The sequence below is a fragment of the Denticeps clupeoides genome, chromosome 20 (assembly GCF_900700375.1).
Source record: "Denticeps clupeoides chromosome 20, fDenClu1.1, whole genome shotgun sequence".
Taxonomy (NCBI): Eukaryota; Metazoa; Chordata; class Actinopteri; order Clupeiformes; family Denticipitidae; genus Denticeps; species Denticeps clupeoides.
In genome coordinates, this window is record NC_041726.1 from 15,329,355 (window position 1) to 15,352,250 (window position 22,896).

Genomic DNA, 22,896 nt, shown 5'->3' on the forward strand with positions numbered 1-22,896 from the left:
TTAGAATCTATACATGGGCAGCAGAAACAGTGTTACTCCAGTCTCCACATGTGGTCCTTCCAACCGTGTGAAAGATCTATTCACATTCTAACCGTGAGAGATATATATTCCAGCAATCATCAGGATCCAGTTAGTTAACATACTGTGCCAATTTCACAACACAGTCACGAAACCTGCATGTCTTTAAATAAGCTAAAGCAAACAGGAGCTGCCATGCCCTCCCTTCATAGTGTAATTTTTGTTAATATAAGAGGTAAAACATTAAAAAAATTATACTGTGTTACCACAGATAAAATATAAATTACTGAAAAACGATATGTAATATTGTCTTAAAGGACTTCTAATCATTTCTGGATCGGAGAAGTGTGGTCCTCACCAATGCATTTTGCTGTACCGGTACATATACTATGTACCTGGTTTAACAATATGCTTAAATATACTTAAAATCAGCTTTTTCTTAGTGAATCGGATTAGCAACAGGGTCATTTTAACACTTTGCGTCTTGTATTTCGTTTTTCTTCTTCTAGCAGAATCGGAATATATTTTTTTAAATATTAGAATAGTCATTCTTAAGCTTAAAGCAGTTTAACACTGACATCTAGTGGCTTGAAGTCTTCTGAAGTCTTTGTCAGAAGCACAGCTTCTTGCCTGTTTTCAGGTTTGATTTTATTCAGCAGACAAAGGCATTTCATGCTAACAACTCTTAGATTTGATGCTCAGAAGTACAGGACCTTCCAGTTTATTGCAAAACTGTCCATCCTTCATATTTGGTCTACGAACTATAATCCCTCACTCACTCAGAGTAACTACTCTACCCGCAATAGGGTTGTAGGTGCCAGATCTCATTTTTCAGCTACCAAAATGAGAACTGATTATGGCCATTCAGTATATTGAGGCAGTCAGCTGACTTCATTTTATTGCCACATAATGTTTCTAAACCTCACTGAAGAAGCCGCAGCTCATTGAACACGTTCTGTACAGTAGGGACCATGCAGGATGGGTGCATCGCTTCATGATCTTCTCCTATTAAGCTGAAGCACCAGTCAGTCTGCAACATGGTAAATCTGGACTTGTTAGACAACATTAAATTTTTCCATGGACCCCCAGTCCAATGTTTGAGGTTCCTATCAAAGTTAAGCTTTTTTTTACTAATTGCCTCATTCAATTTTGAGCTCTCCTTCAAGCATCATTTAAGTAATGTGCACCATTCCTTAGCCAATTGAAGTTATTTCAGTGATCTCCATTGTCATTTTATTTGCTTGATGCAGACCAATACATTGACCCTGTCCCAATAAAATGAGAAGGTATTCACTCAATCATCGTTGCCATATATGGAAAAATGTAAACTACTGCAGTAATTTACACTGAAAATCAACATCTATGATTGCAAACATGCTGCCTTCATTTATTTAACCCAAAAATATGCATGTTGTAAATGACAAACAATCATTTTGTCCTTGATGTGCATGTGCAACAACAGAATAATTTTTTTTAGCTGGCATGTTGCCGTGACTGAACACTTTTTTCACGACCACAAAGTAGAGCCCTGGCTTTGTTTATGCAGTCCCGTATAATTCACATACCGTGTGTGGTTACTTTTCACACATACACATTGTTAAACACAGCTCAGCACCCTTGGTGAGCAATGGGCAGCCATGACAAGCAGTGTGTGGGGACGGTGCTTTGCTCAGTGGCACCACAGCGGATCGGGATTTGAAATGCGACCTTCTGGTTACGGGGCCGCTTCCTTACCCGCTAGGCCGCCACTGCCCCAATGAAGGCCTTACATGAAGAAAACTTGAGGTGAAAAAGAACTCTGGGCTCACAGTTAAACTGTCCCTCGGTCACCACTTCCTACACAGGCTGTGACAGTCACAGTGGTAATTGTATATCGTGGCAGCCCTAGTGAAATAGTGTGAGCGCAGGCATGTGGGCGGTTAGGTCGGCCAGTGATGGTAAGCAGCCCCTCCCCCAGTCTCATCTGCCAGGTCACAGCAGAGTGTAGGGTGTTTATATGCACTTCACCTTAAAAGCACTCAGTTAGGCTCTGCCTTTGACTGGAGTCGAGTTTCTGGCGTGAACCGCTGACGAAAGACCTGAAAGCGCATGCTGTAGCTGCAGATTCTCCAAAAAATCAATACCAGAGGCGCCTTCATCAAAATACAAATACAGCATTGGCCCAAATATTAAATATATATCCTACCTCATACAGCAGCAAATAAAATATATAATGTCACATGTTCCAGACTGATACACAATTGTTTTGGCCCAATATTTTTTGCTTAATTAGATGAAATAATTTTTTTTCCCACCATTATCTCCACATGACATATAAGACATAAGATTTACATATACAGCACTTAGTAGATGTCCTCATCCAGAGTGCCTAATGAGTTGTGACAGGGACAGTCCCTCTGGAGACACTCAAGGTTAAGTGTCTTGCTAAAGGTCACAATGGTAGCAAGTGAGGTTTGATTCTGGGTCTTCTGGTTCTCAGTGAGTGTCACTAGGCTACTACCACCCAGGGTAAATTAAACTGATTTAATATATTTTAATATAACCAAAAACCTACCTTGACCTGAAAAGGGCACTTTATGGAATTTCTGTAATCTTTGTATTTTTCTGTATATAAGATTTCTAGTCTGATTCTGAAGATGCTCGGGGCCACTGACCGCGGCAAACATCTGACTGAAAGCTCAGGTAGGTGGGCACAGCTTCCAGTCTGGGATGTTTACAGCCGCTGAAAGCCTGGGACCGCATGCGGCCTTTTTTGACTGAAATGTTTTTATTTGAATATACTTTCATTAGAACAGGCTTATGAATTGTCCTGACCATGCAAAAAATCGGAATTTTATTCATCCTGTAATAACACTCAACCTAGCTGTACTCCTCATCATACCCGAGGTTACAACCTCAGTGGATATTTTCACAAAATGGCAGGTGCTGATGCACAAGGTGAATAACAGCTTCTGATTTCTCCGAATAAAATAAAGTGAGGGGTTTTATCTTTCTGTGGACAAAATGCTGAAAGGTGTAAGTTAATTTAGTTCTTATAAAATGTATTTTGTGTAACTTGGCCCATATCTCACAGGTGCTATTAAAATAAATAAGATGGTCAGTTGGCCACTTCACCCGTCATTCGTTTAAGCATTGTGACTAATAAATGTTTGACAATCCATGACATCTTTGACATATCATACCTTTACATTCCCATGATATGACAGAAGAATATTTGATTAAACTATTTTGACTATATTTAATAACAAAAAAAAACACTAATATCCAAAGAAAACTGAACATTTGTTGGGTGTTCGGCAAAAACTGACCATTTTATTTTAAGTAAATTTGTAGCTTTACAGAAATATTCTAATCTCTGGAATCTTGAGTAACTGTGGGTGTACGATGCTTGGGGCCACCGACCGCCGCAAACATCTGACTGAAAGCCCAGGTAGGTGGGCACAGCTTCCAGTCGGGGATGTTTACAGCCGCTGAAAGCCCGGGACCGCCTTTTTTTTAAAGAAATGTTTTCATTTGAATATAATTTCATTAGAACAGGCTTATGAATTGTCCTGACTGTGCAACGAATCCGAATTCTAATCATCCTGTAAAAACAAGAAAGTACCAAAAGTGTTCTACACTGCACTTTTTGCTTTTTCAGGTACAGTGGTAATGATTTTTGTCAGTAAGTACACACAAAATTTTACCACGAACCAGCAAACTAAATTTACTTTAAATTCCAGCAACTGAGGGAAAAACGCAATGCGGAAAGGAAGAACCGGTCAATGGTCCCAGTTCTTCAAAGAGTTCCAGAGCATCAGCAGAAAGTCTAAAGGGCATGACTAGAACAAAGCAGAACCAGCAGAAAGTAAAAGCACTGCAAACAAACATGACTTTTCACGTTCATTATTATTAGCAACCACAACAATAATAATAATAAATAATAATAATAATAAAGTTTAGGACAAAAAAAATGTACTTGTTAATAACTTGTTTGTCTACACAAACTTGATAATAGATCCAGTGCGTAGTTCCAATCTGTCACAAGGCCAAGAAGGGTGTTCACCCTGAGCATTGTTCCCTGGAGATGAGCGAAAGGGGCTTTGTGGCAGGCACCTTGGCCAGGTCATGGGGTCAGGAGGAGCCGTGCACCCCTCACAATGAAATTCCAAGCCCCCTAGGCCGGGCAGATGGGCTCTTCATTTGTTTTGGTCTCTGTGGTCAGTGGTTGTTGGTTTTAATGAATCTGCAACGTTAAAAAAGCACCAGGACAGCAGACTTGGTCAGGGGTTGAAAACTGACCTCCAAGCCGCAGATGGAAGGCAATCTCTTATGGAGAAAGGGGAAAAAAAATCAAGTGGGATCTGGATATTAAGCACTCTCAGACAATCCGTGGTCCAGCAGACCCATCCCCCACGCGTGCACAGGTTGCAATGACATTGTGTCCTCGAACGAACTTTCCTGCAGGTTTATTTCACCAAACGAGTAATCGGGATTCCAGAGAGAAGGCCAGAACCACGCTGGTGTAAATCCCTCCATCTGGATGCAGCAGCACCTGCCTGCTCACAATTTCAGACGTAAAGTATAAAACTGTGAGTAAAAAGGTTTTGCAATGTGGGACGGAAGCAGAGTTTAAGTTGTTTGTAACTGTTCAAATTAAATAAATATAAAAAAAATAAAATAAAATAAAAAAATTACGTCCAACTTATACCACGTGACATGTGATATCGCTTTTGAGGAGTTCCGTGGCATCAGAAATTAGCGGTGCCCTTACATATGAATCTAAAAAAGGTGCATTTCAAACAAAATAAAAAAAGAAAATCAATATTTCTGCTGTCTCTTACACTAGGAGGAGGTAGCAGAGGCTAACGCTACAAAGCAGGCGGCGAAAAAAATTAAAATAATACTTCCCTGCCATTGGCTTTTCATAATATCCTCATATGCGGGGAAACTGTCTTTTCATTTCTAGTCGGCGACGTGATAAAATATGTTTTGCAAATCCCAGTTCGTCGTATGAATCTCGCTTCCGTTTCTCGTCTTTAATGTGACCTTTAGTTATCCGACACTGATGCTGACGTCACTGTCATGGAAACGCAGCTCCGCCCACCACGTGGGTACGCTTTGTCGTTAGCAGAATAGGAACATTTCTTACGAGATGCAAACCAAGCGCGCGAATGTGTTACTTTAATTGTGTGCATTTTTTTCTGTCACGCGAGGAATAACAGAATAATATAAAAGTATAAGACAATTTCTTCCGGTATGACGTCAGAAAAGGTGATTGGCTCTAACTTCTCAACAAGCCAATGGGAACACAGTGCGCTTGTTGGTCAACTCCCCCTTTGAGCCAGATGCTTTCGCGTGTGTTCTCCTGCAGCTGGAATATGACTTAATAAAAAAAAAATGACAGTAATAATGGAAATATTATAAATATACGAATTTGCATCGAAGTTTTTTCAAAAAGGTCAAATATAGGCTTCAAGAGAAGTCTTATTCTCCAGCATTATGAGACATAAATAACAATACAGCAAAAAAAAAAAAAAAGAAAAGAAAAGCAGAGTATGCATGAAAATAAATAAACAGCATAAAAATGAAAAAGTTGCCATATGTAATGTAAACAATATAAACATAAGTAAAAGTACCAGCAGCCCTTGTAGCTAAACCTATCATAATTTTTTGGGGGTGCATAACACACCTTCTTTGTCTGTATTCTGTATTATTTCTGTATTTATAAGAAAGTAATGAAAATGGTATTCATATGCGTAACTGGCTCTGACATTGTTATTTTTTTCCCCAACGTACTGCCTTTGGAAGTTTATTAATGTAGATTATTTGCAGTAAATCACATCTCTTTATGAAACATGATGCTCTAGCTTAACTTCACCACATGGGGGCACTGTAATGGCAGTGATCAGGTGGGTTTTATTAGCAAAATAGAATTCTAGAATTCTTACACACACACACACGATCTATGATGCAGTTCCTTAGAGTTTAGGTATGTTACATTCATACTATAAATGATGAACATCTGCATTATTACATGCAAAAAGAATACATTTGGCAAAAAAAATAAAACAAAAAAAATCTAGAGAGTGTACTTTATTTAACATAAATTCTACACGGTCAGTATGTGAGGAATTTCAAGATTCACAAGAGTTAAGGACAAAATAAGTTTGCTTCAATTGCCCAGACAAATGTGGCAGTCATGAATTAAATTGGCAATTAACAGATTATTGTCATCATCAAAAGGAACCTCTATATTATCATGCCCCTTTAGACAAATGCAGAGATGTGGAAGACTGTGTGTGTTTAAAAATAATGATATAAAAATGTTTTAAAAAATTATAGTAAAAAATGTTTGTCAAAGAACTGTCCTAACAGTATTCTCTGGAATATAACCTGCCAGTTCCTCTGTAATGAACAGATGCCCATACTGTCTACAAATAAAAAAAAGTGCAGTTAGGATAGTAATAGTTTCCCTATTATTTTTTATTATTTCAATCATTCTGTCACTGAGAAATTGTTCAAATGAAGAATTGTAAAAATGCCGCAATTGTTTCACACAATTGTATGGAACTCCAAATTATAAAAATAAACAAGGCATAAAGGCATAATAAGAGAATGATATATAATATATACATAAAATTGTGAAATAATTACACATTTTGATGAACAGCTCATTATAGTGAAATATAGCCTTCTGCTCTATAAATGTACTTATTATTGTGAAATGTTATTTCATAGTCATTATTTTTTACCCATCAACACAGATTATTGCAGAGGCCTTTTATTTCATTTCAGCGTTTTTTTACTATTTATTTCAAAATGGCATTTTTCCCGATTTTTTTTGCAATGCAACTTTGCAGCAGGATGACTTCGCCTGTCAATCAAGCAAGTTGTGTGATTGGCTGCTTCTTTGCTCAGACATTAGCGATAGCACAGGAAGTGTCAACCTCTGTCTTCTCTTGAAGTGAAAGTGAAGTGATTGTCATTGTGATACACTGCAGCACTGCAGACGGTGACACAACGAAATGTGTCCTCTGCTTTTAACCATCCCCCTTAGTGAGCAGTGGGCAGCCATGACATGCACTCGGGGAGCAGTTTGTGGGGAACTTGGTGGATCGGGATTCGAACCGGAAACCTTCTGATTACAGGGCCGCTTCCTTAATCCACTAGTCCACTAAATCAGACGTTTTTTTTGCCATACATGGTGTCAGGTTAGCGCGGAATGGATGATGACTGCTTTTCTGCTCATTGGAGCAAATCAAAACTTCCAAAGGGGTGCTCAGCACCAGCATTTAGCTATCACAGCTACAAAAGACAGCAAAAAATGGGCCGAGGCCTCACTGTGGCGAGTTTTTTCGTGAACGTATTATCTGGGTTCATTGTAGCCATTTTGGTGAGCACGTGTTGCTGTGGGGAATAATTAGACGATTGTTTAATTCTGCTAATATTTGTGCTCTATGATAATATGCTAATACTCTATGTGAGTGAATGAAAAGCAATTATAAGTGTTCAATTGGTTTAATGATTTTAGTAAGCTTTTGAAATTTTATATATATAACTCATTTTGTTATCCTCTTTTAAAGATGATGTTGCACAGAGCGAGGCCTTCCTCAATGGCACTTTCATCTCTGGCTCCCTACTCCAAGAAAGCATAGCACACCATTTACACACTCCTACTTCTTGACCAGAAGTCAGACAGAGTGCCAGCCAAAGCAGTCAAATTTAAGCTTGCAGCATCTGGACTTGGAGGGAAAAGGATTTAATTCCAAGGTGATTGAACATGACATAACATCAGTGGCGGCTGCTAATCTTTTAAACATTCCTTTTGAAGAAAAGAGTTGTGCCAATTGGCTGTCTTTTCCAGGGACCTAAGCAGCCTGATCAAACCAATGTTTCTTAAACTATAGGCTGTCACTTCTACAAGAGCTGTTAATAAATCATGGCGTGTTCAATAAATAGCTAATTCTCAACGAGCTTGTCATGAAGTCCAATGCATTTTTGTGCACTTTCATTAAAACCAGTATAAATATGGGGCATATGGGGCCTCCCTTGTAGTATGGTAGTTGCTGCCGCTGGTCAAGAGGAACCACCTTTTACTAGTAATATGTATTATTAATGTAGTAATGTATTTCATTATGCTTTATTCATCTATTTTATTTTGAACACTTTGGAGTTCCATAACCTTAGTCTATGTCAACTGTGTTGGACAAAAATACCCAAGTACACCTGCAGGTGGCGGCAATGTTCATGAACACTCCACCCAAGTGATTGTCAAGAGTCTGATGAGAAAATCACACTCTTCCAGCAGGAAATGTTTATTTTGTGGTCTAGTAATCTGATATAATTTCACCAGGTTCTTAAACAAACAGGTGGGAATCTGAAAGTTGGAGCTAATGCCCAGCCAACCGTTTCTCAACATACAATGTTTCACAAAGGGATATTTAAATAGACCTGGCCTGTGGATGCTGGCCAAATTTATATTTAATTTTCTTTACAGAATGCTCATGTCAGTGTCATAATTGGTGCCAAGTCATAAATTAATCCAATCATGCATTATACATTTCTGCATCTTCATGAAAGTTGTTTAGATTATCAGATCCCACAGAGAAATATAGATCACCAAAAGTGTTAATCTCTCATTTACATTTACATTTATGGAATTTAGCAGACACCCTTATCCAGAGTGACTTACAATGAGTAGTGACAGGAACAGTCCCACTATAGCAGCTCAGGGTTAAGTGTCTTGCTCAGGGACACAATGGTAGTAATTGACTTTGTGGTCTTCTGGTTCATAGGCAGGTACCACCCCTCTTAAACTCCATCTACATTTCTTCATGGCACAGATTTCTTTCTTTCTTTAGTATCTCTGGCTGTAATGAAACAACCACACATTCTGACCTTGACAGTGGTCTTTCATGGTGGCAAGTGACCTCCAATTCCACCCAATCAATTGGCATAAAAGTCTGTCATCCATGCGAAGCAACGACCCAATAATACATCATGCCAAAAAAGCTTTCAGGTAAGTACATGGAATTTGGCTTTGATTGCCATGGACATATTGGAAAAAGAGTCTGGTGTCACAAGAAGAAGATAGCCCAATGTCAGTTGTGCACGATTGGCGGATTTCTCTTGGGAGGGGGGTGTAAGCGTCTGCATTATTTAAGAGGAAGCTGCATCACGTCCATGGATTTTAGTTTCGCCTGTGTTAAGATTTTCTGATAAAGCCATCCGTGTACCTCCTTGGTGAAACCAAATCAGTACGTCTATCAAAACATGGTAGGGGATTGTAAAGCACAGTATTTTCCTCAGATTGATTATGCACATTTTTAGTTGAAATAGCACACAGGTTTTTACAGAGGTTTTTACAGATTTTCTTTCACTTTTCAATATGCATTTGAATAAATGCTTTAATTATATAAACCTTCAGTATGAAGTATAAATCAGAAAAACCTGGACTATAACTGGATACACATACAATAGATTGATTTAAATACAGAATAAATGTATGTATGTGTCATGTCCTCGAGTTGACGGGGGACTGAAGCGCAGAGGCAGACCATATTGGGAACAGGATTTATTAAACAACACAAATCTGTCACACGTGACCCAGATCAGAATGAGAGAGACGTGTAGGAGGAGACGAGAAGCCTCGGTGTGGTGGGACGCAAGGAGGCAGGTAAGTTCCTCCGCGTTAATCTGCAAACGCGGACGGTGTGAGCCGCGACACCACACTGATGTGGTCGTTCGCGTTTTAAGGCACAAGACAGGACAGAATGGGAGGACAGGAAGGAGTTCAGGCTTCAGGGTTACAGAGAGGACAGGTACGGTCTTACTTCGAGAGCGGGTTTCAGAGCCGAGTCAAATGACGTGTGTCATTCACTGACCGAGCCCCTGCCAGCTGCTCTCTCTCCAATTTATAGGAGTCACGTTATCTTGTTTCCGTGTTACTCCCAGTCACATGATGGAGTCATGGGACAAAATCAAACTGGCACGAGGGCTAAAAACAGGGGAAAAAGGGGAGAACAAAAACTAACCAGCAGGCATGTGGCGATTGCCAGAACTGAAAACTAACTAAACAACTAAAGTTGCACGGTCCACACAAAATGTCCACCGAATGGCTGCTCTGACACGCCTTATAACTGCCCTGCAGTCCTACAGATTGGTGCTAGGTCTCCAGCTGCACCTAATTGTGATAGTATGTATGTGAAATATACTGTACATACAGTATATTATGTGAAGTAAAGTAAAGTCTTGGGGTTCAAGGGGGAAGAAGACGCAGAAGAAGACGTATCTTTGAACCAAGGATTTATTAATAATGACAAAAACAGGCACGTGGGCCAAAACAAAGGGATCAAACACAATTGGAACTAAGATGACCCTGGAGGCATGTGTCAATAGACAGGAATGAAAACTACAAGCAAGGCAGCGAGAGGTCCACATTGGGTGCTGCCTAATGGGTCTTATGGAGTCCTGGTCCATCAAGCCTATTTGGTGAGATGGATCAGGACTCCATAATCATGTGCAAGAGCACCTGCTGTGATCATCCCATGGCCCCTGGGTGTCACAGTGTGACTGCATCAAGTGTATCAAAACCCAGGGGGAAAAAAGATGGTAAACTGGTTATTTTATTTATTTTATTTTATTTATGCTTATGGTCATGATAACAAGACCTCCAAGAAATGTTACCTTTCAGTTTTCATCAACTAATACAGGAAAGTAAAGGACATACCAGCGCAATGCGGTAGGGCAGTTTACGGTTTTGTCGCTCATATACACGTTGCTCTGAAAGGCAGGGCTCAGTGTTACGTGACGCACCATGAGTGTAAAAAACAAGGAAGCCAGGACGACAAATGCAACAGAATTCATCGTTTGTTTTACACATTCACATTATTGGAAAAACACTGTTTCTTGCATCTTAGACTGAAACCAGTTTTCCTTTCCCCTTATCCTCAATATTGTAGTCAATTCATACCAATTGAATTAAGGACTAATGAAATAATTGTTTTTAATTAAATAATCTTTCTTGACAGATCTACATATGTACAAGGGGGAGGTTTGTAGAGGTAGGCAGAACAAAATTCTTAAAAGACCCACATGGTCCTCCCATATACCTCCAAATAAAACGGCAGGTCTCAGCTTAAAAGATGTCAGCAGATCTTGCTATAAAAACCCTGAAGGTTAGAGACCCAAGGGCCTATCTGCACACTGCATTTTTCTTAGACAATTTGTTGTTTACATCACATTCATTTATAGCATGAGTAATGATACGTTCAAATAAATGCTCCCTGCTAATAATGTGTTCTTTTGGGCCAGCCCCTGTTCCTCATAGAAAAAACTAAATGTATAGTTTTTCACATACTGTTTTGAATCTTTATTAATGCATCGACTGGAACCATTTATATTTCAACCCGTCCAATATTTTGGCCATTAACAAGAATGAAAAGTGAAAAAAACAGAGTGCGATCAATTTGAAAGGTAATGGAATGAGACCCTGAAATTGATTTTATTGCCATTTTTGTGCGTGTACGTGTGGGTGTGTGTGTGTGTGGTCAGTAATTGCCAGCAGCTGTCCGGTGAGAGTGATTTTCTGGGTGCGCTGGTGTGGAACATTGTGCTCCGGCATGGATCCATACGCACTGGTGAAGGTGAGGGGCAGCAGGCAGCCCTTGTCTGAGTCCTGCACTCCTTTGGCCTAATCAAGACCTTTTCAGCCTTTTGGAGCATCACCTGCCAGGACCGATGCTAATGAACGTCTTCTTAAGAGATCGGCTCAGCTGGGGTTCCCAATCCCCCATGCTCCATCTTGAATGCACATTTAAGACTTAGGATAGAAGCTGCAGCAACTTCAACCCTTTATACAAAAATATAATTAACAAATTTGAATATATGTGTAGTTCATTCATTATTTGACAATGCTGTGCTTTTGTGGATTTAAGTGAAAGTGGCTTCTCCCAAACTAGAATATAACAGTCCAATGGATCCTCCACACTATAAATTCTCACAATATTGACTATGAAATCACCATAAACGGGGAAAAATTGCAACGTCAAAAGACGTTTGGTCAACACTTTTGACCTTCTGCACTTACAGTGCATTAGCTTAAGTGCACTTGGGGCAATATTTGACCCTTGTCAAAACAAAGCCAGTGTAACATGCTGAGAATGGAGGGACAAATGGCTGAAATGGTTATTCCTGCAGGAAGTTATGTATATTCTCGAAAATCTGTCTCTGTCCCCATGCGGCCAGGAGAGCAAAAGGTCCGGACCTGTGAGGACTTATGTTTTGTGTTAAGTAAGGCTGAAGCTACTCATGTTATCGCAGTCTATCAATACCAAATACATTAACGATATCCAGTGGCTGCAGGCACACTATTAATTTACCTATGCCTGTCCCAACAGGGGCTGAGTGACTGTTGTAGGCAGCGAGGTGTATCTGCTTTCCTCTCCCACGTCCTGGGCGTCTCCTCTGCTGGAGGAATCGATGGCCCATCGAGCGAGGGTAAGGAGGAGGAGAGTCAGGCAGGCGGCCAGGGCTTCGAGAGGAAGAGCCCCCAGTCCAGAGCTCTCGGCTCAGTGACGCTGTCACCCTAGAGGACCCTGCAGACCCTGTGGAGACAGGCGTGCTGGTCTGTGCACTTTCCGAAAAGTGTTACGGAGATCTCTCTCGGGTGCCCGATGCAAGGCTTGTGCGAAATGAAGAATCGTTCTGGATGGTATCAAAAAAGAAAAAGAATAATGACTCTCCTTGACATCAAAAACTTTGTCACCTTACCACTTTTCTTTATGATTTATAATTTACAAAATGAACGTAAAATAGGGTAATGTAATAGGCTAATTTTACAAATGGGGTTCAAATGCTAAAACAGTGAGTTCGTTGTATAACGTGTATAGCTCTTCAAAGAGAAATGTCAAATGGTCAAAATGTCTCATGGTCGCATAGAGCTTGCACCAATGCTTGTATATCTAAACCCACAGTATAGAGTTCTCAAAGGTGCAATTAGATATTAATAAATTGTGAACATGAAAAAAATATGACTGGAATGTGAAATGTGAAAATGTGTGGCTGTGTTGAGAGTGGATTCCCTTATACAGATGAATCAAAAGAGGATTTTTTTTTCTAATAATGAGAGGGATGGAAAAAGTCAAACCACTCTGTCGTGTCTGGGTCCACCAGGTTAACCGATGACTCACTGGCGAGGCGGAGGCTTTTTACAAATAGCTAATTTATAGGATAAATTCCAGGCACTTATCAGTTTGAGAAGTCATTTTCGCTGTGCTGGTCAAACTACTCTTATCTTGACAGGGTAACCTTTAGTGCTCACTTTATACTGCGCTATATGGAAAAAAAACAAGCTTTGTGCAGCCGTGTGAATGCAGTGAAAAGGTCAAACACTGTTGGCTGCATCAAAAGAATCAACATTGGCATTTATGACCCTCAGCATATGGCAGGAAAAAAAAAAACTCCACTACGTAATACTGCAAATGTAAAAAAAAAAAAAAAAAACAACATAGAGCAACAAGGACCTTGTTTACTCAGGTGAAATTTGTGACAGGGTTGTTGCAGGGTTTTTAAGTGTCATACTGGAATATAATTTCACCTGAATTCACATGTGCAGCCGAAATAGAACAGAAAAAGGGAGATGATCAACTGCAAATCTCATGCTTCATTTTTTATCAGTGCTGGAAGTGTAACCTTGAAGTTTTCCTTATCATAAATTCATTATGTTGAGCACTTTTGCCCACTCCTTGGTTTTACAAAGACAATCTCACTCAAACAGAGCTACTGCTATCAGGTGAGCGCTGGTTTAATATTTTAAAATCTCATGTTGACAGTAATGAAATAAATGTAACTTGTCGGTGTACTTTACAAATGTTACTAAGGTATTACTAAGGTGCTTCCATTAGCAGAGATTACATCATGCTAATCTTTTTGCTTATGAGTGGATAAAAAAAATAACAGGTCAAAACGAATAAGTTTTTATAATAAATGATTATAAAATAGAAATGTACCTGTTTTGGATAAAATTTTAAATTAATCTTAAACCGTAACTAGGTTGATAATAAATCTTGAAACTGAAATGATTTTCATTGCAACATGTTCATTAAGGTAAATGAAAATCATGTGAATGATCTCCACTTTCCCAGGGCTCATGATTGGGCTCAAAATAAAGTGTACAAACAGCCACTGGGTAATGATCCAGTCCATCACTGGTGAACATTCATTATTCAGCATCACCATTTGACACACCCATGTACAGGGGAAGAAGGGGGGGAATAGAAACAAAGCCGCAGGTGTGTGGAGATTGCCAGAACTGAGAACAACTGACACAGCTGACAGAGCCTCCCCCTCCATGAGCTACATCCTTGGAGTGCCAGCAGTAACATCAGCAGAGGAGGTGGGGTGGACGGCTGCAATCAAAGAGTTCCTGCCCATCTGTGTCCTCCCACCGGAGGACCCAGACCCTCTGGCTAGCTCCCTGACATCGTCCTCCATGGCGGCCTCGGACCCTCCAACCTGCACACAGGAGCCAGGGCCGAACCTTCGGGGTACGTGCGGGCCCTGTCTCTGCACGTCCCCTCTGACGAATCCTGCGTCGCTCCCTGACCCACGCCAGGAGGCTGTCCCGGACCCTCTGGCGACCATTTATTGCACCCCAGGGTGGAGCTTTCCACTCAGCCACTTCTACGTCCATTGGGACAAGCAGGCCCACTTCCTGCCCTTACCAGCTTGATCCTCATGCCATCCAGGGGGTTGTGTGGCGCTCCGCCCCTCTGGAGGCGGACCTAGGACCACGCATGGCTCTCCCTGCTTACCGGCTACCGGAGGACGCAGCTCCATTGCTTCCCCACCCACCCTTCCCTCAGGAGGAGCGTCCAACCCATACCGCAGCCCCCCCCAAAAAAATTAGGGGAGCACCCCCCCTAGCTTAACAAAGAGGTATTTCTGAGCTTGTCTACCTCGCCCTGGACTGGCGCAGTCGGGTCAGGGGTTTCCTCGATGGGGTTCTGCTCCACTGCTTGGTAACCATAGACAAAAGTGTCGCTGTCTTCCTCCTCGCTGTTCACACCACCGGAAGTCACGTGGGTTCCCACAGACCTCTCGACGATTGCGGACAGGCACGATGGGCGGAGTCCCAGTCTTGTCGTCATCCCAGTCAATGGGGAGACTTGCCAGCAGAGCGCAGAGTTCCTGGCCCAACATGGCAAAGATTGTGGGGGTCGCATCCTCTGCGGTCGCTGCCCGCGTCACTTCCTCGCTGCTGTCGACACCCTCATCATCGCTCCGCCCACCCGCAGACTCTTCAAATCTTTTCCAGAAGCCCTTCATAGTAACACTGTGACAGGACCCTAAAACCTTTTTTCCATGGCCATCCATTTTGTCACCCTTGTGGTGTTTCCCTCGGGCCGCTACCACCACGGGCTTCCCCCCCACAAATCACCTCGGCCACTATTGAAGGTGTTCTGTTGCCTCATCGGATCCAAATGTAGCCTCTCTTCTGCTCAACATCCTCAACGGACAAGACGAACATTACGGATGCCAGCCATCTTTGCCCACCTGGACACTCCCTCAGCACGTCAACTCACCCGGTGTTGCATTGCTCAAGTCCCGCTCCACCATTACCACGGCAAACTGCAGATTCACCAACAAGCATAGTCTACCACTTGGGTACTAGGTCTGGCTCTTGACCCTTCATCTGCAACTTCACACTGAATCTAGGAGGCTGCAACCCTGATTCATCTTTTGACCTCTTTTTTCCATGTCTGTATAGCCACCATGTTTTCTGCTGTTCCCAATTCAAACCCTTCATCACCTCACCTGTGAATCCCCCAGCTATGCGCACTTCCTGATCTTCGGGTTGTTAGCAGTGGTCAGTTCATCCTCGACTCCTGCCGTCATGGTCAAGGTATTTGGTCCACTGGGAGGGCTGGGGCCCTGAGGACCGCTCATAGATCCCTGTTCGCTTTATTCTTGCCCTTTGCTGAAGGTGACAGATTTCCTACTCCCCAGGGCGATATGGAGCTGACCCTTGAGGAGGGGGTTCCTGGGACCTTGCCATGGCATCACACGGGAAGGCAGAAGCTGGTGATTCCCCACTAATTAAATCAAATGTCCACTCGCAGTTCCATGCTCAGTCATTGAGTTCCATATCGCTGGCTTTCAAGTCCTCAAATTGTCTCAGCGTATCTAGTAAGCCTGATCTTTGTTGTTCAGTTCCATCTCCTTCTAGCACGCGAACACAAATGTGTTTCAGCTTCAGCTGCCTTTGTATTTGTACATTAAAAGCACAACTCACCTGCTCTTTTGCATATCTCTGCAAATGGGATCACAAGGTTTCAAGACATTTATATTCCGCATCAGCCTCACCGCATGGCTCTGACAAACACCTTTGCTTACTCTCACTCTTTTCCCTGATATTAGTAATCAAGATGGATGTAATATTCTTTTGAGCTCATTTATGTAAACCCAAGTACTTGGGTATGCATGCTACTTGTATGCAGAAGGTTTGACTGAATACATTTCACAAACAAAGGCTGTACTCTTTCTTCGCCATAACAAAAGCCTGATCTCATTGGCCTTAGTTTTAAAGATTGAAACAATATTGTTTTTGACATTAGAATAGCCACTAACCCTTCTTCCAGCACATTTGCAGAGGACAGGGCAGCAATGAAATGCAGATCTTCGGGCAGCATGATGAGGGCACTGCCACATTGTACATACGTGTGTAGTAGCCTAGTGGGTAACACACTCGCCTATGAACCAGAAGACCCAGGTTCAAATACCACCTACTACCATTGTGTCCCTGAGCAAGACACTTAAGCTTGAGTGTCTCCAGGGGTGACTGTCCCTGTAACTACTGATTGGAAGTCAGTCTGCATATGGGCGTCTGGGAAATGCGGTAAAATGTAAATGTAATGTTTCATTGTTAAGAAATAACAACAATGTCTTTATTTCCACTGAGCCACTGGTAAATTGGCCAGTAAATTGAACAAATACAATTGACTGACAACAAAATTGAGAATGTCTGGTGCAGATTTGTGCTACTACGCCATGCTGCCTGTAACATCTGGTGGGATCGGCCAGAGAAATGGCCGCAGGACCATGAAGTCCAAAAGCAGCAAATTGAAAAGCGGGAGGTTCAGCAGGAGAAAGAGCCACAGGGCCAAGCAGTCCAAGAGCTGCTTGATACAAAGCGGCAGTTTCAGGAGGAGAAAGAGCGGCATGATCATGAGATGCAAAATCTGCTTAATAAAAACCAGCACTTTCAGAAGATACAGCAGCATTTCCAGGTGCTCCGAAGGTTACATAATGAGGTGCGACTGATTGAGGAGGAGATAGAGCTGCAGAACCAGGAGGCCCAAAAACTTCAGCAACATCAGCAGCTAGTCATGGTGAGAGATTCTTTGAAGTTTAAAGACCCCTGTGAGGATTATAAGATCTTAAAATGCATTGAGGAAGGAGCATTTGGCAAAGTTCACAAGGCTAGGAATCTGAAAACTGGTCACTTGGTTGCAATTAAGATTCAAGACGGCACCAATGACAATTTCATGGACTTGTATGAGGAGTGTAAGCTACTGAAATAAATGTAATCTGCTTCTCTACTTAAGTAGTTTTTTCAGGCATCTGTACTTTTATTAGGGTGACCATTGGTTGCCCCCTTGCAACTTCTCCAAATGTGTGAATCTCGACTGCATAATTTCTGGTAGTGGGTCTACATGAGTATAATTGCATGCATTAGGAATTGTGCCACAGCCCAGCATCATTCACGAGGAGGTTGATGAGTGCCTTTGGCGACCCTCATTTTAGTAGCCTGTTATGCTATCTTGACAACCCATTGGTATTTACACTAAGAGTGGAGGAAGCATTGAAATGGTTGGAGGTTGTCTTCCAGCTCTTACACTCTAGCAACCTCAAACTGAGCCCGAAGAAGTGGCACCTTAAAGAAAATAGATCTGTAGAGATCTAGATCTGTGTGTTCTATAACCTGTTCAATCTAACTGAATAAATAAAATAAATAAATAAAAATCTGGTTGTGTGTTCACTCCCGTCCCAACTCACCTCCGGCCTCCCTCTCCCTGACCAAACGCCTCCGTTCCTCCTCCCCAGCGCGTCCAGTCTTTACTACCCATGCGACAACTTGTCCCCTTGCTCCAAGCATGCCTGCAAATGCATCCCCGATCTCCTCCGAAATGAGGTGACACGACTCCTTTAAAAGGGCAAGATGGCCACTCCCAGATCGCTTGAATAGTTTCCAAGGATTATTTGATTTGGTATTAATCACATCTGTGCCAGTAAGACCGTTCATTTTTTCCCATCCTGCCTCCTCATACCCTGTTTTGTCTTTTTACGCGAGTGTCAACATCCGTGAATGTTGCAGCTTCGGCTGAGTTTACACTCGCAGTTTAAAGTCGTGGTAATTCACCGGCCTCCTTGCACTTCTCCGGATTTCATTTCCACGCACAGGTGCTCACTGTCCTGTCTCGCCTTGTTTTCATGACATTAAGATCCTAGAATGCATCGGCGAAGTTCACAAGGCCAGGAATTTCAAGAATTTTGGTACAACATTTTTTAAAAATCCCACAATCCCAGTACAACATATTATGTATTTGAAATACATAAGTAAGGCTCCTCACAGCTTTTGCAATGAGTTTAACATGAGAGTCCTAAAGAAGCATTTTGCTATGAGCTTTACCAGAAGCCCCAAGAAGCAACCAATCATTTCGCTTCCTTCGTGATACCAATAAGTATTTAAATAAAACGATTTTCCCTTGTCTTCAGACAATACTGAGATGTCTTTAAATCATTTTTTTACAGTGTTTATGGAGATCCAAGAAAAACATTGGTCCCAAATTCAGTACCTCCAGGAAACTGTCACTGAGATGAAAGAGTGCTTTGAAAAACGAGTTGAGCTGCACCAGAAGGACATAGATGAAATGAAGACATGCTCTGTACACCAAATTCAGCAGCTCCAGGAAAGGGTCAAGGAGATAAAAGAGTGCCTTGAAAAACACGTTGATCAGCTCCGGAAGGAGATAGATGAAATGAAGACATGCAATGTACGCCTATCTCAGGAGGTTCAGGAGATTATCCAAACACTGCTTTATCAATAGAGGCAGTTTCGGGCGAACCATCACCGCTGAAGAGGCGCCTTCACCGCACCAAATTCCTGAGGAGGATCAGGAAATTTTTCAACTATGGAAGGTTGGGAGTGCGAATGATCCACAAATGAAGACTTTAAAGACCAACAACCCACCAAATACAAACTTGCCTTAAACAACATTCAAATGTACACTGAAAATAAAAAATAGTTGGAAGATAATGAAATAAATGTAATCTGCATCTCTACTTAAGTAATTTTTTCAGGCATCTGTACTTTATTAGGGTGACCATATACTAATCGAAGCATCACAACACACAACTTCCCTTCCCATTCATGCTAAGATTCAAGTTTTTTATTTGTCTACATAGATATAGCAGTGCAACACACAGAGAAATGCATGAGGTGTCCTCTCAATTCTCAAATCAGAACTTTACTTTAGAATTTGGAAAGTCTTTATTTTAACTCCACTACATTAAATATGTTGTGTTGACTTCAACACAAAATGTGAAATCTGTTGTTCCTTTTCAAATTAGCTTATAAGTATTATATTCGTTTGTAAATATTTGTTATTTTGTGATGACATAATTGTATAAAGCATATTATGCCCAGTGGTGACCTAGCGGTTTATGGAGGCGGTCTCGTAATCAGAAGGTTGCTGATTCGCCATGGTGCCACTGAGGTGCCACTGTGCAAAGCACCGTCCCCACACACTGCTCCCTGTGCGCCTGTCATGGCTGCCCACTGATCACACAGGCTGATGGTTTAAATGCAGAGGACAAATTTCACTGTGTGCACTGTGTGCTGTGCTGCTGTGTATCACAAGTGACAATCACTTTACTTTTACTTATTAAACACCGATTAAATTTGTGCACCAATGGAAAACAGCCATTTTAATCACGTCAGAAATCACCGCCAACTCACGCAATTGCTGGAACTGGAAGGGCAGGGTATTGTCTGCAAATCAGTGAGTGAGATTGCTTCTCCACTTGTCTTAGTATGGAAGTCAGATGGTAGCTAACACCATTACTTTACATCATACTTACCTGGCAAGGGAGATACCGTGATCAACAAGGCGGTTCACCCAGGGCGAGGCTCAGCCATTGCGCTTCGGCTGTGTTGCCCCCTGCAACTTCTCCAAATGTGTGAATCTCGACTGCATAATTTCTGGTAGTGGGTCTACATGAGTATAATCGCATGCCTTAGAAATTGTGCCACAGCCCAGCATCATTCACGAGGAGGTTGATGAGTGCCTTTGGCGACCCTCATTTTAGTAGCCTGGTATGCTATCTTCAAGACCCATTGGTATTTACACCAAGTGTGGATGAAGCATTGAAATGGTTGGAGGTTGTCTTTCCAGCTCTTACACTCTTACAACCTCAAACTGAGCCCGAAGAAGTGGCACCTTAAAGAAAAGAGATCTATAGACATCTAGATCTGCGTGTTCTATAACCTGTTCTATCCAACTGAATAAATAGAATAAATAAATAAAAATCTGGTTGTGTGTTCACTTTGGCGAAGCACCTTTTATATTAGTTACAGCATTCAGCTCTTTTGGGTATAGAGTTGCCTTCAATTAAAGTGAAAGTAAATGTAAAGTGATACACTGCAGCACAGCACACGGTGACACAGCGGAATGTGTCCTCTGCATTTAACCCAAAACATTGTTTGCAGCCATCACAGGCACCTGGGGGGCAGAATGTGACCCACAACCTCTGATTACAGGTCTACTTTCTTACCAGCTTGGCCACCACTGCAGAGCTATTTTTGGCTCTGACTGGCAAAGGAGTCGACTGGGAGGATTCAGTAATTGATGTGATAATGTGACTGAGTTTACAATTTGTATATGGTGTAGTTAGAATTCAAAGGATTGACTTCTGAGTTATTTTACGGATCCGGGTGAAGTCGCTCCAGATAAGAGCGTCTGATAAATGCCGTAAGGTGAGTCGTGCTTGTGCTCCTCTCCGGTGCGCGATGTTCACGCAACTGTCTCGCCTGCATGCTGTGGTTTGCTCACTCTAGTTTCAAGTTTAAGTGGTGATTTGAAGGTTGAACTTGGTGACACGAAATGACTCCTTTAAAAGGGCAAGATGGCCACTCCCAGATCGCTCAGTTATTGAATAGTTTCCAAGGATTATTCGATTTGGTTTTTATCACATCTGTGCCAGTAAGACCGTTCATTTTTTCCCATCCTGCCTCCTCATACCCTGTTTTGTCTTTTTACGCGAGTGTCAACATCCGTGAATGTTGCAGCTTCGGCTGAGTTTACACTCGCAGTTTAAAGTCGTGGTAATTCACCGGCCTCCTTGCACTTCTCCGGATTTCATTTCCACGCACAGGTGCTCACTGTCCTGTCTCGCCTTGTTTTCATTTTGGTACAACATTTTTTAAAAATCCCACAATCCCAGTACAACATATTATGTATTTGAAATAAATTAAAGTAAGGCTCTTTACAACTTTTGCTATGAGTTTTACCTGAGAGTCCTAAAGAAGCATTTTGCTATGAGTTTTACCTGAGAGTCCTAAAGAAGCATTTTGCTATGAGTTTTACCTGAGAGTCCTAATTTTGCTATGAGTTTTACCTGAGAGTCCTAAAGAAGCATTTTGCTATGAGCTTTACCTGAGAGTCCTAAAGAAGCATTTTGCTATGAGCTTTACCTGAGAGTCCTAAAGAAGCATTTTGCTATGAGCTTTATCGAATCATCCGCACCAAGCTCCCTGACCTTCAATCTATCTACAGCAAGCGGTGCTGCACCAGGTTCAGGAAGATAGTGAAGGACCTCACCCACCCCAACAATGGACTCTTCTCTCTGTTGCGATCAGGGAAGCGCTTTCGCTCCCTGAAGTCCAACACAGAGAGAATGAGGAGGAGGTTCTTCCCGCAGGCTGTCCAAGCTCTCAACATCAACACTACATAGAGCTCCAGCACTTTCACTTTCACCTCCAATCACTCCGGACTCTTTGCACACAATCACTTTGCACAAAATCACTTTACACAAAATCACTCTACGCTTTTTACTTTACTGCTCTTTTTTTTATGGCTCTTTTCTTTAAACATTGTCTTTCACTCATTTGCACACATTCAACCTACCAGTTACACATATTTTATGTTAAAGACGTAAAAGTGTAATATTTGGTTATGTTTGCAATATTTGCATATTGGTTCATTGTTTACTTGCAACATTTGCAATACTGTGGTCTGTAGCGGTCGCAAAAAGCATTTCACCGCATATCATACCGTGTATGACTATGTATGTGACAAATAAAATTTGAATTTGAGTCCTAAAGAAGAATTTTGCTATGAGTTTTACCTGAGACGTCTTAAGTAGCATTTATTTAAGAAGGTATTTAAGAAGCACCAAGAAGCAACCAATCATTTTGCTTCCTTCGTGATACTAATAAGTATTTAAAGAAAAAGATTTTCTCTTGTCTTCAGAGAATACTGAGATGTCTTAGAAAGATATTATTACAGCGTTTATGGATATCCAAGAAAAACATTGGTCGCAAATTCAGCAGCACCAGGAAAGTGTCACTGAGATGAAAGAGTGCTTTGAAAAACGAGTTGAGCAGCTCCATAAGGAGATAGGTGAAATGAAGACATGCTCTGTAGTCCAAATTCAGCAGCTCCAGGAAAGGGACATTGAGATAAAAGAGTGCCTTGAAAAACACGTTGAGGAGCTCCGGAAGGAGATAGATGTAATGAAGACATGCAATGTACTCCTATCTCAGCAGTTTCAGGAGATTATGCAAAAGCTGCTTTATTAATAGAAGCAGGTTCAGGAGAACCATCACCGCTGAAG

General features: G+C 41.6%; 1 non-coding gene across 1 annotated transcript; it reads left to right on the plus strand.

The window, feature by feature from the left end:
* The first annotated feature begins 20,134 nt into the window (after positions 1–20,134).
* LOC114770903 (U1 spliceosomal RNA) lies at positions 20,135–20,296 on the plus strand. The gene has a single exon (XR_003743494.1). It is a non-coding gene; the product is annotated as a U1 spliceosomal RNA (small nuclear RNA).
* Positions 20,297–22,896: the final 2,600 nt, after the last annotated feature.